This window comes from Malurus melanocephalus, unplaced genomic scaffold (genome assembly GCF_030028575.1).
Source record: "Malurus melanocephalus ecotype Western Australia unplaced genomic scaffold, MMel_1.1 scaffold_216, whole genome shotgun sequence".
Lineage (NCBI taxonomy): Eukaryota > Metazoa > Chordata > Aves > Passeriformes > Maluridae > Malurus > Malurus melanocephalus.
Window position 1 is genome coordinate 18,738 of NW_026623448.1, and position 19,313 is coordinate 38,050.

Here is a 19,313-nt window from a genome sequence, read left to right on the forward strand (position 1 = left end):
CTACTTTGTGATTAAGGCAGATTTATTCATTATTGCTTTACAGACCCTGGTAAACTGGAGGGTTTGTACATGTAAATTGTAGGATTTAAATTATTTTATTTAGGCCTTTAATTTGTTTACCTGTGCTCTAGAGATGAGCAAGTTGAAATGCTGTCTAAGACTAAGAAAGGAACCAGGCAATTTCGGGTTAAAATGTAATTTCTGCCCTTGCAGAGTCCTATTGATAGTTGTGGAAAAAGTGTTCCACGTGTATTTCAAAGGAAGAACAGAATTCTGTAATTCTGCACAGATCAAATTTTATACCTGATAATATATTTTAATCAATTAACTGGTACATTAACAGATAGTGTAATGTGTCCAGACAAGTTACTGTAAATTTAAAGGATACCGATTTAAAAGAATTGCAAACATGTTAAAGATAAAAAAAAGCAAGTTTATGATACATGATGACCATTTAATTTATCCAGRAATGTGTTAGACTTTATATTATGGAAACTTGAGTGCTTACTCTGTCAATTCAATACAATTATTTTCTCAATAATTGAATTTTTTGATTGATTTCATTGTATGTCTAGCTTGTTTTTCCTTCTATCAGAGGACATGTCAACTAAATTAACTTTTTATTTACTTTTTCATTATTCTCTTCCACATCTTTTACAAGAAATGTAAAGTGCTTTTCCAAATGTCTGTTGCTGTCCTTCTGAAGTGTTTTCACTTGACCTATTTTTCCTTTGTAGGAGAACAAATGTTTTTTCTCCTAAACTTGTTGCAAATATTCTCCAATCACTTGAGCTTAGATCCTTGATATTCTCAATTCCAGAAGAGTAGTACAAAATAAATGCATCCCATATACTCCTCTTTTTTTCTAGCACAAAGAAAATCTCAAAGATAAATGGGTGRAAAAACCTATCCAACAGCCAACAAAGAAACCCTGTTTAGAAAATAAGTTTTGAGTCTGTTTAAGCTTGGCTGCTGAAGCCCTGGTACAGGTGAAGAATATTTTAGACTTTCTATTTGATATTCAGTAGAGCACAATCCATCCTTTGAAGACTGAACTTCCTAAGCTCCTTTTTTAAGAGGTACCATTCAGCTTGAGCATCATAAACAATGAGAAAGTATAATTGTAGACACTTCACCTCCTTCCATGATTTCTTCCCAAGAGAGGAATGCATCTGGGATAGCAATTTTTTCCAAAAATGCCACTAGTCAGAAAGCAACAGAATCAGCCTTGTTTCATCATTGGGGGTTGGCTGGTGGAATATCAGCACATTTAAATTGCTGTCTCTTTGTGTGCTCTGTGTTAAATGCAGGATTCAGTTAAGATTTTCTACTCCTGTGTATGTGTTTGCATGTATCTGTGTCTTGTGTACACAGTCTACTACATCAGCTGTGTGCTCTTGAAACAAAATCTGTCTGGCTGTGAATGCAGTTTGACCACTGAACTTCTTGTTTTACCTGTATGCATCTGCTAAACAATCCCTTCTAAAAAGGAATTAGTAAAAAAAATAATTTCAAACAATAAATTTCTGATGAAGGCTTTATGCTTAATTGGGTAAATATGTTAAAAAAAACCTGATAAATGCAAGTTAATATAAGTAAAATAGGCTACAACTTTTATTTTTCTCAGTCAAATCCAACATAAAAGCTGTCAGGGTTCCTGCTTTGTGGTGTATTTGTGTCTTAATCACTCTGAAAATATCTGTGTGTTAAAAAGAGATTTGTGCATCAGCTCTGAGAATGGATGCTCTGCAGTGTTTTTATCAGCACAAAATGCAGTCAAAAAGTAATTTTGAGGTAGTTTTGTGAGTTTTGTCGACAGCCAGCCCACCTGAGCCACTTACCCTGGTACAGCTGAGGACAGGAAGGTGATGTAGGAACTGAACTGGGTGAGGCTGAGAGGGAAAGACAGGCTGATGTGCTACCCTCAAAGGCAAGGGGATCACATTAGAGATTTAATCAGTGTTTCAGCCAGGAGCCATTGCTCAGCTGTACCTGGAGTGTGCTTTCCAAGCAGGATTTCAGAAGGGTGGAGGGAGAGCTGCCGTGTATTTTATCCCAGGCACTACAGCCGTCTGCTTATCTGCCTGAGCAGGCTCTGTGCMTCACAGGTTCCTCTAAACTCAGCTACTTGAACCAGCCACATGAGAATTTGTCCAAAGAAACCATCCCTTTGTGTAATTCAGATGCTTATTTTTACTTTTCTTTTCACTAGTGCTTCAGCAGAAAAACAGTGTTAATGTGTCCTATACACGTATACCATACTAAGAAAAGCYCTAGTAGCAGATATGAGCAATGTAGATTTAGAATTTCACTGTTTCTTAGGAATCAAATAATAATTTGTTATTGCCATGCAAGAGGACAACTGCAGCTTCCAGTTCTTTGGCACTGGTATAATTTTCAGGGATTGTTTCAAGAAACTRCATAATTGAGGATCATAAATACAAATATGGGAAGAATTAAAAGCTGGAAAGGTTAGTTACACCTGCTGTACATAYAGATGAGCATTTGGCATGAATATTTGATGGAGGGTTGTTTGCCAACCTTCTAAGAGTATTAGTGCCACAGCTGTTACCAAAGCAAGAAGCTGTTAYCTTTCTTTGTGTTGATTATGATCTTTATTCTCTAGAGAAACATTGGTAATTAGCCCTGGGAGCTATTTCCACTGTCCATTCAACAGGATCCAATACAGTCCTATCTTTCAGAAAAACATATTTTTAAGTGGGATTCTTTACTTAATAATGTTTTCTCTCTCCTGAAGAAGAATCTTCTTCATTGGTGGGTAAATTTGTACTGGTTTCATGTATTAGTCTTAAAGACATTTTAGTGAAAGGATGYTTTTTCCTTTTATAGTGGAATAAGAAGAGGGCTATGGATGGAGCTGAAATTCAAACACTGAGTGTCAGTTGTAATCATTATAATGGTTTTGATTCTGTTTTTTTTTTTCTTTTTTTTTTTCCTTGAAGTGTCAATTTTCTGCAGTTTTCTTCCTTCAAAAACATGTGTAGAATGACAAAACCAATTCCCAGTATTTCTTGTAGTTTCACCAATATTTTCTGAGGTGTTTGCATTTGCTATCAAGTAGGCTGGCACCCTAGCTGCAAGAAGGTTTTAATTTGTTTGAGGRATTCTGATATGTTGGATAAACATGGACCCTGAGCTATGCTGTGTTGTTTTTTCAGCAATATGAGCTAGCCCTTCTGGAATAGAAGCAGTCCTCTGCTTTTTGCTCCTCACTCCTTAGGCTTTGGGGTTTTTTTGGGTGGGACTGGTGCTGYTGCACCTCCACAGCAGGAACCCAGAAATCTGCCTGAGTCCTTGCATGGGGATCAACAGATTGTTTTTTTGATTTCCTCCTGTCTCTCAAATTTTAGCATCTTAAAAAAGAAAGAACTCCTTAACTGACTGTAGTTGAGTAAAGGAACAGCTCCTAATAAATCTCCCAGGATCGTTTGTTGCAAGCAGAGGGCAAAACAGAGGGAAACACTCAGATAAGCAGCCGAATTGCTAGTCCTGCTAGAAATAATTAGGACAGCTTGTGGCGTGTTCTGGTGTACTCAAATGGCTTTTTCCCAAAAGGTGAAGTGAGAAGAAAAAGGTAACTGGGCACTSAAGCTGCTTTTCAGACAAGACTTGGACACCAAGGTGAAGAGAACCTGAGCAGAGACAAAATCTGCTCTTCACAGCTTGGACTCTGTGCATTTCCCTCTGGCTGGTACAGGGGGGCTGCAGCTCTGTACTTGGTGACCCCAAAGCCAAGTTTTGGGCAGTTTGTCCTGATCTAAGGTTATCTCAGGGAAAAGCTGCACAGCTCAGTGCCAGGCARCCTGCATCTCCATTAGAGTGCTGGCAGCATTTGTAATGCTCTAGGAAGTCTATTAGAAAGTTTTTCCTTCAATATTTTGTTCCATGGGGTCTCTTTGGTGCAAATATTCCTTCCATGTGAGTTTGTTTGTGCCTTGAACTTGTATTTTATGGCTAATGCTGTAATAGACAACCATATATCATTAKTCATCTATTTTATTTAATTATCGATCCTTTCAACTTTACAAGACTTAATTAGAATTTGCTGTATTGAACAAAACAAAAAAAAAATTAAATTTGTTGAATTAGTAAATAACAGAGAATTAGTGGTAGTTTAGTGATTTAATTAACACAGCTTTATCCCAGCACACTAGTTAATGAAAGGCAAGCACTGGGCCATCTGGTACAGTTTCAGGAAATGTGGAAACAGAACTGCCTTATTTTGTGCTTTCCTCTCATTTGTTATTTGCATTTTGATGAGTCCACTGCTTCTTCTCTTTCAGATGATTACTCACTTTCACTGTGRAGTCCCATAAACACTATAGAAATTTTAGGATAAAATGCTATTTCAATTGTGAGGTGATTTTTAGACCCTTTTCCATTTCACAGCACGGTTCAATATTCTAAAGTTTGAGTAGCACAATAATTGTGCTCTGTCCRCCAGGCCTGTAGCCATCACCCCTGTGCTATCTAATTAAAAACTGCACATCTTTRCTCAGTGGTGGTCAAACTTAATTTGTTTAGTCCACTTATAGTTACAGGGTGCCAGGGGACAGGAAACCACAGAATTTCATTTTTTTTTAAAACCAGTTCATTTTCCTTGAAAATAAAAACTTCCAGGTTCCCAAGGATGCTGTATAATCTCAGAAGCCTTTCCTTGAGCTTGCATTATTCTGCATTCTGTATTCCCATAGTTACAAAATTCATTTTAAAAAGTGGCCTTGTTGCAATCTTCCTTAAAGAAAAAAAAATAGATTAATGGTGAAAATGTAGTTTTAAGTTATTTTCAAATAACATAGGGTAAATATTTTGATGTTGAAATGGATGTCTGGGGAATTGAGGTTTCTGAATTTGGATGTTTGAAATTTTCACTTAAGTTATTCAGAACRTTGCTAAAAATGCACTTGCACTGTCTGCCAAGAATTAATCAGTGATAGTTGAATTCAAGCAAAAAAAATTCAACCAAAAAAATCCCAAATAAAAACACAACCAAAATAACAGCAAACAAACAGAACAAAACTAGTTCTGTTCCTGCATTTTACTGAAAAAAATGAAAATTAATATTCTCCTGAAATGCTCCATTTTCCCAGCAAGTATTTCTTAAAAATCATGACTGTTGTTTTATCTGTTTCTGTTGAAAAAGGTGATGCTTCATCAGGGTCAGAATGTGAGAAGAACTGAAATATAATAAAAGAACTGATACTTATTTTTGGTGCTTTGTAACAATTTGTTTTGGCCATCAAGAGCTTCTCATTTGTATCAATATACACCTTTTATCTGTACACTTGTGGATATTCAAATGCCCCGGGCATGTTCTATAAGACCTGAGCAGAGAGAGAATTARGATGAATGTTCTGAAATAACTTCAATTTTCATGAGATAAATAACTTCCATTTTCAGACAGGCTTGATTCTGARTAGTCAGTGGTTGTGTCATCACTTCGGCTTGAAAATCTGAATGCAGCCTTCAGTTTGTGGTTGATAATAATTACAGCAGTGCTGTTTCACCTAAGGGAGAGCTTTGGCTCCACTGCTGACTTGGTGACAAACATTCACACAAACATTGAATCCTTTAGGGTGCAAAAGACCTTTATGATCCTTGAGTTCAACAATTAATTGGATGTCACATCTACCCATCATTGAAAAGATATTAAACACTGGGGCAGRGGATATGTGACAGCTGTTTTGTCCAATATGACTAGGTTTTGGACACTAAAATATGGATTAATAATACAGATTTTGCTTAAAAAGCTGGTAGTTCCCTTTGGTTGGATTTATTCCTATTACTTCAATAATGAAAAGAGGATTAGACATGGGAATAGAAGCCTAGAAAGATTCCTAAAAACCTTCCAGGTGCCATTGGCCTGATAGGAGGTGGGGTCTCTCTTSTCATGAATGCAACACAGATTTGGAAAAGATCAGGAAGGGACTTGAAGAATCTGACTGTCCACTGAAAAAAAGAAAATTGAACATAATTTAGCAGGAACTTGTTGCATTCGATATGATTTCTAGCTTGTGATCAAGAACATATTATTTCCTATCTTAAACATTGCATCTTTTCACTATAATATTCAGATTGGGAAATGGCTTTATTAAAGCCTAAATATAGCTTTAAARCCATTGCCTATTTGGTGGGAGGGAAACAGAAGTTATTTGCCTTTTGAATCAGTGCTAATTATRTTTTCCCTTGAAAACCTTTGCCATCAAGTTGGTTCTGCAATTAAACAGTACAGCTGAAAAAATCTCTGCTTTCTGCCCCAGAAATCATTAACTAAAAATGTTTCAGTTTTGGGTTTTTTTAAAGCTGCTAATCATGTCGACATTGTTTGCCACAGGCTGTGTCTTTCTTGCAGGTTGCATAACATTGCTTCAAACATCAGAGTGGATGTAATCTGCAGAAACAGCTTTTCATCCAGCAGCACTGCCTGTTGCAGTTCAGTTGTTTGTCTTGATTTCATCTTTGCTCTTATAGCTCTTATAATCCTGATCTGAATAGCTGTTGGTGTTTGGGGCTCATCAGAACCATCCTGGAGTGAATGTTGGATGAGTTGAACTTGATAAACATCCACTCTTTATGTCCCATTCCATTTGAAGGGGGAGCTGAAGCACAGCAGAAGGAGGCAGCTGTCAGACTCATTTCTGACCTGGACTTTAATGCAAACGAGCTCAAAGTAGGAAAACTATTCCATGAGTGTGTCCTGTGTATCTGACCCCAGTGATCACCCAGTCAGGTGTATGGAGTAGAGAACTTGAAATAAAACCTTTGAAAATGGGTGTCATGTTAGAACTGAGCCCTCAGCTCTGTTTTTCTCTGCAGTTCTGCTCCTCCTGCACTGCACTGTCTGCCTGTGCAGACACAAACGCTGCCAGCAGAGCAGGAAAAGATTTCACTTGTCTCAATAGAGGTTGTGAGAGTGACTCTGAATAGTTTTGCATAAAAACACAGCCTGCTGCAGAGCAAGCTCATGCTCCTGTTGCACTGACTCTCGGTGTTCTGCTGCCTGTAGCAGGCTGTGGGCTTTGCTGTGGAATGCTCAGGGACCTTCCTCTCCCCTGGCTGAAGACAAAGTAATACTCTACAGAGCTACAAAATGTGCATAGTCTTTTACCCATGAATGGTAAGTTATTTGGGATCAGTGCTTTCAGTACTTCCCAGAAGCCACATAATTTTCCTTGATAATCACTGTTTAAATGTTATGCTTCCCTACACAAATTTAATTTCAATTTTCCCCCCACAGTTGTAGTAATTTTAAATGTGTGACTGTAATTAGCTAAAATACTAACTGTGGATTCAGTTTGCCACCATTCTTTCAGAACCATTTTAATGAAGAACTGAATATTCCTCATCCTTTCTGAAGTCTGAGTTTAGTGCTGCAGCTAACCATCAATCAAAAGTTCATGTCTGCTTTCCATTACCTTGCCAGTCATATTCTGTTAGACTTCTTTCACCATTTCAGTATCCAGGAGCCTGGCAGCCAGACACTAACTGATGCAGCTCACATCTGTCATGTCTGGCTCATTCCTTCTCCTATTCCCAAGGTGATAATTGCATCATCTTTGTAGTATTTTATTTTGTTGCCCTTTTTATTATTGTTTTTATGTATATGTTCCTATTAAAGGAAATGAAAAATGAATCATTGGAAAGACTTTTTTTTAGTAGATGAAGGTTTTATCCATGCTGTGGCCAAGGAAAAATGGAATAGCRGGGAGCCTTAGTGTCTCTAGGTCCTATATGCAGTCAGTCAGCAAAGAGGGGGATAATCTGCATTTTAATTTAGAGCACCAATAGCTTATTCTGGGCATAAACAGCACTTTTCCAGTCAGCCTAAGCTGTGAGGAGAAAATAAGTGTGCTATAATTTATGTTTTTTGAATCAGCTTTGGAGACTGTCTCACTCTGATATTGATGTGGCTTAGACAACTGTGGTGACCATACAGACAATGCAAAGACCCTCCTTTTCTCAGTAGGAAAAAATGCAGAATCTCCCATAATTTGTCTTCTAGTGAGATGCTTTCATTTCCTCACTACTTATTTGCAGTTTTCTTTTGTATTCACAACAAAAAGTTGTAATCTCATAGGTAAAATCTGTAAGCTGATACACTTGTCTCTGGTATCTTTTTTTCCTCCATTATGAGAAATAATTCTTGTGAATCTGTATTTCCAACCATAGGGAAAAAATATGTGCTCTGATTGTGATGAATATCACAAAAATGAACACTATTGCTCACATTAAGAGCTTCAGCAGGTGCAGTGCATTGTTCCCTGTCGAGGTTATTTGGTTTGCAGTGCTGTTGGAATGAGTGGGATATCAGCTGAGAGGTAGAAATAAATTCTAAAGTGTCAAAAGTGCAACATATCTTAAAATGTTGTTCTGTTGGTCTTTAGATTCTGCTAAGTCTGTGAGGAAAAGTAACTGAACTTGGGAGGGTCTGATAATTGTGTGTATTTTTGATGCAGAGGGAGGTCTTACAGAGATAAACTATTTGTTATATCTGGATAAGACAAACCCAAAAGTACTTTCTATGCAGGGGTGAATCCATGTGGAAAGATTGTTTTTAAAACAAACCAAATCCTCCCAAACCAAAACAATAGTAAAAAAAATCCACGGAGAACCGAATGGGGTTTATGTGCTAAAGCTGCACTGCTCTCCAATGGTAATGGATCATCTACAGCTATGGTTTGTGATTTTGTGGGTGTTTGAAGAGTAAAAAAGTGACAAAAATTGTAAGCAGGAAGTAGAAGATATTTTTGTTGGGTAAGGTAGAGAGTCTTAATTTTGTGTTGGATTTCTGTCTATTAATCTTTTATGGTCATGATGCTGTAACTTTACCCTGGTGTTCTGCTGACATACACAGTTTTTTATTGCAGAATTCACTCAATTTCCCTTTTCTCAGCTTTATGTGCCCTCTCAGATTGTATCAGACTACACTCAGGGAAATTAAAGGTAGATTTGGGAAGGTACCTGTGACCTATGTTTGATTATTCAGTATTAAAAATGGAATTAAAAAATAGAAAAATTCTCGTTTATTTATAGCAGTATTTCCTAAATCTTGCATAGCTGAAGCTTGAATTATAATATCTGTCTGCATGGAAATACRTTCTAAAGGAAGTATGCACTTTACCCAATACCCTGCCACAATTTTTCCACATTTACTGTGGGTTTTTTTTTTTAATTTATAGATATTTGCACACACATTTACCAGAATGCAGACAAAGAATTTTGTAATTATTATGGTTAGCAATAATCAACTTTTTTATTTGTAGTATTTTTTAAGTGAATAAAAACATTGAGAGATTTTTTTTATTATTTTTCTCTGTGTTTATCTGAGCAATTTTTCCTTGGTTGGGTGGGACTAAACTATTTTTAGTTAAATTTTTGTTGTTGTTTATTGGTTTTGGTATTTGCTTTGTACTGAAGAATTCCTACAGCTGAATTTTATAGACATTCTTAAACAACACTGAGCACAATGGACAGGAATTGGTGTAGTAATCAGCTTTGATGTCCTGACCAATTTCAAGGCATGTCAATACTTTTCTGTTAGTAAGGTGTAGTTGAAATATATTTGAGTTTATTTGTATTTTTTTTCCATCTTCCTTGTGTGCACATGACTGCATCTCCTCGCAAGGCTTTCTCCAGGGAGTAATTAATTTACTTCTTGTCTTTTCATGGAGTATCTTGCCCAGACACTTGCTCTTTCCATGTGGGCTGCACAGGGATTTTTTGAGCTCCCCTCCTGGARAAGGCATTTTAATTTTAGCAGGAAAGAAGCGAGTACAATTTTCCATATGTTTCCAAGAAAATCCTGTGACAAGTTAGCCATTTTTAAGAAATATGTCAATACTTGAGGATGTTCACTTTAAATATTCAGTAAGCTGGGGGTTGTTTGTCTGTATATTGTAATTTCTACGTTGATCTTCTATGCTTTTACATTCCCATTTAATTTGTTGTCACATTTACTTTCATGATTTGAGCTCAGTTTATTGTTTTGCAAAAATGGAAAACCAAATTCTGTCTTTTCCAAACCTTAAGTTTCATAACTCTTTTCCATGATTGATTGTGACATCCTTGTCAACATCCTAGATCTGTTAAATAGGATCTCACTCATGGTTGGAAAGAYTTGAGTATACATTCAACTTCAAGTAAATATTCACAGCAGTTTTTGGTGCTGTCCTGCATGCTTAGAAAACAGAACATTCCTTCAATAATGGCAGGTTCTCCTTTATTTCTTCTTTTTTCTTATGATGTTGCTGGGGCTTTTTGGTCATTTTCATGTTATAGCTTTGAAAGGGTTCTGAAAGCAAAACACAATTGCTTGAGGAACCCTGTTTATTAAAGTATTACGTGTATTTACAAGTAGTATATATAAATAACAACACTATGGTTATAAGCTGGGCTGAGTTTTATTTCTTGAAATGAATGCTCAGCCCAGTAGAATTCTCTGCACTCATGGGATGCAGATTCCACTTAGAGTGAGGAAGCACTTGGCCAGGACAGGTCCAGTTTGTTCTGAAGTCCTGTGATGAGTGTTAAAACACCAATAAAAGCGTATTTTTTTTCTGTATTTTTTATGGAAATTTGTAGCTACATTGTTTAATATTAAAAACCTGAAAACGTGGAAGATATCTTCCTGAAGTGTGTGTGGTTTTGTTTTTTGTTTTTTTAACTATCTTTATTACTTTTTTAGTCACTCTTTTTGAAGTGTTGTTTGTCACAATCTTCTGGTAGACAGAAACCGATAAGATTTTCAAGAGTTCCTCTGAGGCTTATTTGCCAAAGTTGAAGAGAGTTTAATTTCTTGCTTGTGTAACCATCCTGATAAAAATATAAATTTTCATTCAGAGTCATAAAATAGCTTTAAACAAGGGAAGCCAAAAACTGAAGTTCTGTAACTTGAAATGTAAAATTAATTTCATATAGAGTCCCAAGACGTTTCATTATTTGCTTCATGATTTTTCTTCTGTGTTATATGCCCCTGCATAGGGACATGGCAAAACACTTTCTGTTTTCTGAACTTTTCAGCTGAATGTCCTTCAATACTTCAAATTTCTGACTGCCTTCACCTGAGAAATAGTCAGGGCAAATATGTTTTTATTTTCCAGCAAGTCTGAATGTTTTTCTGGAGGGAAGCTGTMTGCAATTTTTTAATATCTACTCATTCCCAAAGTTGTCCAGTTTCAAGGAGATTAATGTAATTCTCTATTCTTGATCTGTTGCAAGGGCCTGCTTCTCTTGCTGCTTCGTGTTGATCAAAGACTGAGTCTTCCAAGGTCATTTCCTCACTTTCATTTCATGGATATTCCAATGCAAACTTGTGCTGGTCTGCTTTAATTTGAGAAACAGGGTAATGTTTTGGTTTTGAAATTTATTTTTTTTTTAGAGCTGACACAGTTGGAGGCTGGCTCTGTGCAAACCTGACCCTCTCCTAAAGAGCTGCATTACTTTTCTCTCCTGCTTTGACAACAGCCATGTGGCCAGGTCAAAATATTTGATGGCTGCAGCAGAAACAGGAATCTGAAGGACTGAATATTGCTGGTAAAAGTTAATTAAGAAAAGCAACTCCCTAAGCAGGGAGAGACTGCACTCCCCTGGAATGGGTCTCTACCGTTCATTGTTACAAGTGCATGAATTCCCCCCAAAAAAATCTGTAATTTAATTACTGTATGACTTGTGTTTTGGGGGATGGGAAGGTACCTAGGCTAAAAGGTTATGAGGTACTTTGCCTCTGAGCAGAAAAGGTTATAATGTTCTTGTCAGGAAATGCCTGATGCAGACCCAGGGATCACTGGATATCACTGGGACACTTTCACTCCCTCTTGCCATCAGTAAGCATTCCAAAGTGGTCCAGCTTGGAAAAACAAGCCTGCTGCACATGCTGCAAGTGAAAAACCCAAATAATGCACCATGCTGAGTTGAAGTCCCAGGCTTTGCRACCAGGAGAGAAAGGAATTTCTGTAAAACTTGTAGATGTTTCTAGGAAGCAGATTAGATCCTGACTTTACAAGGGAGGGTGGGTTTGCCCTCTGACTTCAGGATGGCAAACTGAGCACCTGTGAGCAGTGCTGAGAAGTGTGAGTTATGCACTGGTGTGGGTTTTGTCAGCTTTGTTCCATGAATGTCTAAAATGAAAGATTCTCATTTTGGTGGGCAGYGAATCACAAAACATTGCCACTAGCAAAGTGCCTGCTTAGTTAGGGCAGAGGCTGCCATTCCTGCAGAAATTCCAGCAGCAGGAATGCTGTCARGCCTGGTGTGTAACTTCTGAAGTGGCACAAAGGTCTTTCCCATCCAGTGGATTTTGGACTATTTACTCCATCTGAAGTATTTGTTATCCAAAACTGTTTGTTGTAGCTATGCAATTAAGTCACTATGGCTCGTGAATTGGTTCTTGCTGRTTTTAATAGAAGGCTTTTAAAGATGGGGTTACCTGCTGTTTTATTCTCCATTGRCAGGTCTAAATTAACCTCCAAAATCAGATTTCTGCTGGCTATAGCCAAAACTGCAAAGTTAAAGGGCAGTTTCAGTAAATATTTTGTTAGTATTTGCTGAAAATCCCCAGTTTCAGCAAGCATTTCTGCTCGTAATTAATTTACTAGACAATGCCAAAAGCAAACACARAAGGGCTGCAAAATTGAAGTTAAARCAAGCATGYTTTAAAATTCAAATAAATATTAATATATAAGATTTTGCAGTATTGGTTCAATTCAGTGGCAGTTCATTGGGGGCTGCTGTCTTCTGATTTCTTAGCTACTGGAAACCTCATTTGTGTTTGTAATGGTTGGTAACAACCAGTGCTGTTTTACCTCTGTTTAAGGTGAAGAAGGCTTCTSATCTAACTTTGACTCAGCCAAAATATTTCCCTGGTCTTCAGCAATCGCCTGCTGCACTCAGAGAACATAAAAACACATCTGAGAATCACTACAAAAACAGTAAAATAATTTGCTAATGTGAAAACATTTCTGCCAGCAGAGAGACTTGAACTAGGACAACTTTGATCTCAGAATAAATTATATCTCAAATCRCTTAGATCTTTGGCAGATAGTACGAGCGCAAAGAATATGCACCTTCATCTTGATTTTCATTACCTTTTTAAATTTTTTGAGGTATATTGAAACTGATTCTTTCCTTTCTGTTGCCCCATATTATGGGTAGCATTTCAGTGAAGGGCTCTTTCATCTGTCACTTAGCCTACATACTTCATAATTTGTCCTTTACTGATTTATTTTGCAGTTGCATTCTTAATTAAAAATTAGGACAACTACTCACTGTATTTGAGTTTTTACAGATATTGGGGGGTTTAAAAGCTAAAAYAATACTTTAGAAATTTGCAATTCTGCTCGATAAACAAAGCTTTWTGTGTTAAATTACTATGTCTAGTGAACCTTTGGTAGTTGATTTTCTAGGAAGAGATTCTGTATAAATTCTCCTTCCCTGGCTTCCATTCTCTTTTTATTGTCTCTTGTGCTGAGTGATTTGTTTTGATGATTATAGATACTTTRTATTGCTTAGACTACAGATTTATTTTACATGCAAATATTATYGGATTCTGTGTCTTCATTAAACTTTAATAAGGCTTTACAAACTTAGTGCATAAAAGACAATATTGAATCAACAAAGCCTGTATAATGATGATTGAAATACAAAATTCAGCAAGAGTGATGGTGACAGTAGCTCAAGTACCAGCAGTACTGGTAAGCAKGCAGAGCCTTTAAGTTTATTTTTAAGTTCTAATAGGTACAAAGTATGAGGYAAGAGTCTTGGAGGGAAAAAAAAGAGAGAAGATGAGAATGCTGCTTTTTCTGTCAGTGGCATACTTGAAAGTAAATGCTAATGATATTCACTTTAGATAGTGCATGTCATTTCTTTTAGTGTTTTTAAGATGATAAAATAATCATAAAAAGATACTCAGTTTGTGGGTTATGGCATATGATGAAAAACGTGAGAAAAAAATGCCATGCTGTTGCAGAAAGGCAGAGACAATGATTAATCTTGAATAAGCCCTGAAGAGAAGTTGTTGGGTAAAAGACTGGTTCTAAAAATTTGTGTTAAATATTCAAGCATAAAAGCAAACCAAGTGCTTTTTTCAGTGCCATACTCTGAATTTGTGGCAGTGCAAATAAGACACCTCTGCTGCCTTTTCTCTTTTGGTTGGTACCTCTTAAACCCCTTCAGAGGCACAGTGCTTGACTTGACTGCAGCTGAAAAAGTAAGATAGAGGTTGGTTTGGTTGGTTTGGTAAAGAGCTCCAGTGCCAGCTGAACTCTGCAGTGTTGACACTTGTGTTTCAATCAGGATCAGGAAATATTTAATATCAGGAAATATTTCATATCAGGAAATATTCAATCAGGATCAGGAAATATTTCACCAGGAACACTGGTAGCCTACAGCGGGAGTGTGACACTTCTCACCGTCTGTGTCTGTGCAGTGCAAGAGCTCCAAGTGTTGCTAAAATTCAGATTTTCTCCCACAGTAAGTGGCTGGCCTGGAGCAAGAGAGTCAGAGGAATTCCCTCCAGTGTCCATGCTGTTCCTGCTGCATGAGGGAATTTCAGAGACAGGAGGTGGTGGTGCTGCTGGATTTGATCCTCATGTGTGCTGCTGACACCCAAGGCACCCTTGTAGCAAATCAGAAGGAGAATRATCARTGGGGTGRTGATCAATGGGGTGRTRATCAATGGGGTGGTGATCAATGGGGTACAGAGTTACCAGGCTACCAGCTTTGCAGGGATGAAAGCAGAATAGGTGTAGGCAGGAGAGTGCCACAGCGTGGAAAGTGTAACATTAGAAATGCTGCAGAAAGCCAGAAGCTCTGCAGAGGCCTTGCACAGGACTTCTGCCCACTCAAATAGTGAAAATTTATCTGTAAATTAAAAAAAAACCCCACAGTAAATGTGGAAAAATTGTGGTAGGATATTGGGTAAAGTGCATAGTTCCTTTAGAATGTATTTCCATGCAGACAGATATTATAATTCAAGCTTCAGCTATGCAAGATTTAGGAAATAACTGCTGCAAATAAACCAGAAATTTTCTATTTTTTAATTCCATTTTTAAAAATCAAAATAATTAGGAATGTACTGCAAACTCTTGCTCAGGACCCTGACAGTGATCAGGGAACATGAAGTGAAAAAAAAAGTTGTGCCTTTAGCACGCTTGATAATAACACAGATATGTACAGACATGTATAGTCAATATTTTGTCAGAATGAGGTATAGACACAAAATTTTTGGACAGAACTGTAGTGTTAGAAAAAAAAAAATTCTGAATTTTGTCGTAGACACAAGGTCTGCTTCAAGGTGAGTTAGAGAAACACCCACCATAGAATTGTTTCTAATATAATGGTTTTATGGTTTTATGTTGCACTGAATTGTTTATTGTAGCAATTTGAATAAATCCAGTAGACAAATACTTAATGTAAAGAAGCAGAACTATATATGTATATCTACACACTTAAAAAAAGGGAATTAGTAAAATAATGGTACTAATTRTGTGAAAAGCAAGATGCCTTCAAAATTACCCGCAGTTCTAGAAATTGTTTTATTAGAAGCCCAGGTAAGCAACCACATATATAAAAGAAGAAAAAAGGAAAAAAAAAAGGCAAACTAAACTAGGAAAAGCCATCAAAGGGACCCAGCTCCTAGGAGTATGACTACAAGGAGGCTATATAAGGGAAGTCTTAAAAAAATTCTTCAAAAAGTACAAGGCTTGTCCAAGTGAGAAGTAGAAAGGCTGTAAATCATGGCAGGTCAAATGTAGACAGGAAATAGAGTACTAAAAACTCGCAGAGCACATTGCAAGTGGTGCTCAAGCTTCTGGTCAAAGGTTCTGAAATTAAAAGCAGGAACTCAGGGCATAAAGGGAACCACTTAATGACCAAACTGTAAGGAAGGACTCTGGAATTAGAAAGCCATAACAGAAAGGCTCAGYTAATTCCTTTTACTCCTCTTTGAAGGCATCAGGGATGTTTCTACACCTGAGCCAACCTTTCTAGTAAACAGGGTGTAGGTCAGATGAACTAAATGAGTTTGTGTAAATGTACAGCAAGTGTATTCACCAAAACAAACAGATGTGTTCGCTGTCAGTGACTCAGCAGGTCAGGTGTCAAATTAACCTGAGGGAAACTCCAATGRGACATTGGCAGAGTGGCTGCCAAGGCTTCCACCTGACCACTGCAAAGAGCCACTGCAGGGCTGGCAAGGAGCCTCTGGAATTCCCTGTCATGCCCACAAAAAGGAACTCTCTGGGGAATTACAGGCTGAGATTGATTTCTGAAGCTGGAAGAAAAGGAGGGTCTGTCATTAGATGGTTTTCAGTGAAGGAGGTGGTGTTATTATTTATGCCAAACCCTAAACAGAAGTCCCAAGCCTGTGAATAGGCTGGGGCAGGGGGTGAGAATCTCTTGCTGTGTTGAATGTRCACACTGTGGGTCAAATGAGTTAATCTGGGGTGGACAAACCCTTCTCTTGTCCTGCCACAAATCATTCTGAGTATTTGTATATCTGTGTCCTCTTTCCTCTTATTTTGGTTCTTTGGTGGGGTTGTTTTGTTTTGTTTGGTTTTGGTTTTAAATTTTGGGGAAGGAGGGAAGGAGCCAAGGAGAATAAACAAGACCACAAAKTCAAATATTGGTGTGTGAACACACTCTATTTCCTATTTAAAAATCGAAGTTGTCTATGAAATGCTAATGTTGTAGTGCTAGTGTCTTGCTGATGGACCAGAATCCAAACTTTAGTCACCTGCTTGCATACAATGAAAACTCTACCAAAACAATTGCCTCGGGAATGGCTCACTGCTGAAATTTCCCACTGCCCAAGCAATTCCAGTCAATAGAATCACCTATGAGAATTGACTATCTGCATGTTTGTACAAAATAAACACTCCACAGAGCAAGCAAAACAAGGAAGAGGTCAAAGCATGAATGGTGTGAAATCAAAACCAGTAAGGAGAGATGAAATTACTCAAGATGTGCTGAGGAATTATGCTTTTTTTTCAGATATCTTCTGTATCTGACAAAAAAAAAAAAACCAACCTGATATGCCATAGTCTGGTCATTTGGGGATTTTTAATATTGAAATGGGATTCAGCCCACTGTGAGGGTGTTCAAAACTGTTGTGTTGGGGTCTGTCTAAGGCTTGGACCTCTTGGTTGGTCTGTGGAAGTGAAGACTTGTGGATTTCTACAAAGCTGCATCCAATTTTCCCTTGACTGAATGTACACATATGTGAACTTCACATCATCTGTACACACAAATAGTTTGAAAATTCATCCCACTCTTATAGGACTTTGGTAGTTCAAACCTATTTGATGAAATTGAATTTTTTTTTTTTACCTTTTTTTTTGCTTAAGGCTCTGTTCCTCTGTACTCCAACCCCTCAGTTTCATGTGGGTACTGCTGCCTTTCTTCCTTTTTTCTGTTAACATTCCATTTTCACTGAGCCCAGAGTGTTGTCCTTTTTCTCCTGCAGCAAACTGCAAGGATAGATTGTACTCCTTTGGCTGATTTGCACTGTAAGTTGAATCCTTTTATGTTTASAGAACAATTTTGTCTTTAACACTATGAGAGGCTTTTTTAGGCCAGCAGGCAGTCTTGGCACTGTGTTGTTGATAAATATAATATTCTTGAAGGTATCATTTCCCAGGAGTTGTCAGAATTATCTGCTCTAGGTAGCAGTGGCTATCRTGCCTTGGCTTTGCATGGTGTGATGCAATCTGCAGAGTAAACAGAGCATCAATTGCAGTGTTTGTAATCCCTTTTAGCACTTCATATTTTTGTCTTGTCTTCATTACCCACCAAGATAAATTTCAACTCTGACATTCATCTGCAGAGTGAGTGAAAAGTGGGGTTTCAACAGACAAGAGCAATTTTTCACTTGCAAAAACTGCCTTTTGATGATAATAGCTAAAGGTTTTGGATGAAATTTCTCTGTCCAGTCATACTACATAGTGCAAAAACACTTTGGCCATCCTCATCTGTAGACACAAAGGACTCTGATTACTATATCCACCCGGAATGCATGTTGCATACAAAAATCTGCCATTGATGTAAAAGCAACAACCTGCTCATGCAGATGTGATGAAGCACTTAAATATTAGTGAGAATACACATATGTCAAATATTAAATAAGCATTTCAGAAGCTCGTAATTTTATCAGTTATGTCGCACTTGCTGTATATAAATATGACAAAACTGAGCAATACTAAAAAAATTCGGTTTTACACCTTCCTTTGGATAAAGGAGATGTGCTACTGAACAAAAGCTCTGGGAACATTACTTCTKCACCCATGGTCAGGTTTTAGCTTGTTTTATACACTTGATAGTCATTCACTTTTTTTAAATGACTCAAACTTTTTCTACCTTAGCTGTATCCCTGTCCARGTTTTATATATTGCAAAGATTTATCTTGTGAACTGTCCCTGACCTCTCATCTTTAGAAGTTTGATTTATCAGGAAACCTGACAGTATCTTCAGAAGTAGTCTCAAAAGTGTCTGTGTGCCAGGGGAATTATTGAGTTTAAACATCTACAATGTATTTTGGGTGGTTTCTTAGCTATCCAAATCTTGGAATATGTGATATATATGGAGAGAGAGGGAGAGAGACAGATTTTTTTTTTTTGGTGGCTCTTCCATTAGCTGTATGACTTTATTACTTTTCTGTTTTGCATAAGGAAATTATTCAATTCCTTCCTGAACCCTTTTGCAATACACTGGTTTAGCAAAGTCTGTGTTCACACAGACATTAATTGAAATCTGTACTAATTGAACAGCCGAAGAGACTCTAAATTTTTCATTTGATAATTTGCAGCCACAAATGTGATTGGGATCCCATGCAACACACTTGACTTCTTGTCAAATGTCAGCCTGTTGTGGAATATGTTTGTATTGGAGCTGTAAATGTAACCACGTGCCACATCTACTCTGAGCTGTAAAACCGTGCCATTTGTTGTGACATTAATGTCACASTATAGCCCCAACTTTCACCATATCTGAGAATCCTTATGTGCTGATTATCTCTCCGTGACTTGCTGGCTTGCTCAAACATTTATCTTATTCCTGGTTGAGAAAAATCATGGAATTTTAAATAATGGCAAAAGTATATCTGCCTGGAAAGAATAAAATTGTAAAATGTTCTAAATGAGGACTATGTCTGAGAAGAGATGGCAGTGGTTTTTACAYCAGGTTTGATTAAACTGAGACTGTCATGATCATGCTTATGGGTTGCTCTTATCTGCACTCTTAAAACTCCATGGGTTTGGAACGGGTGGATCTGATGTTGGGATAAACTCGGAGCTGCCAAAGGA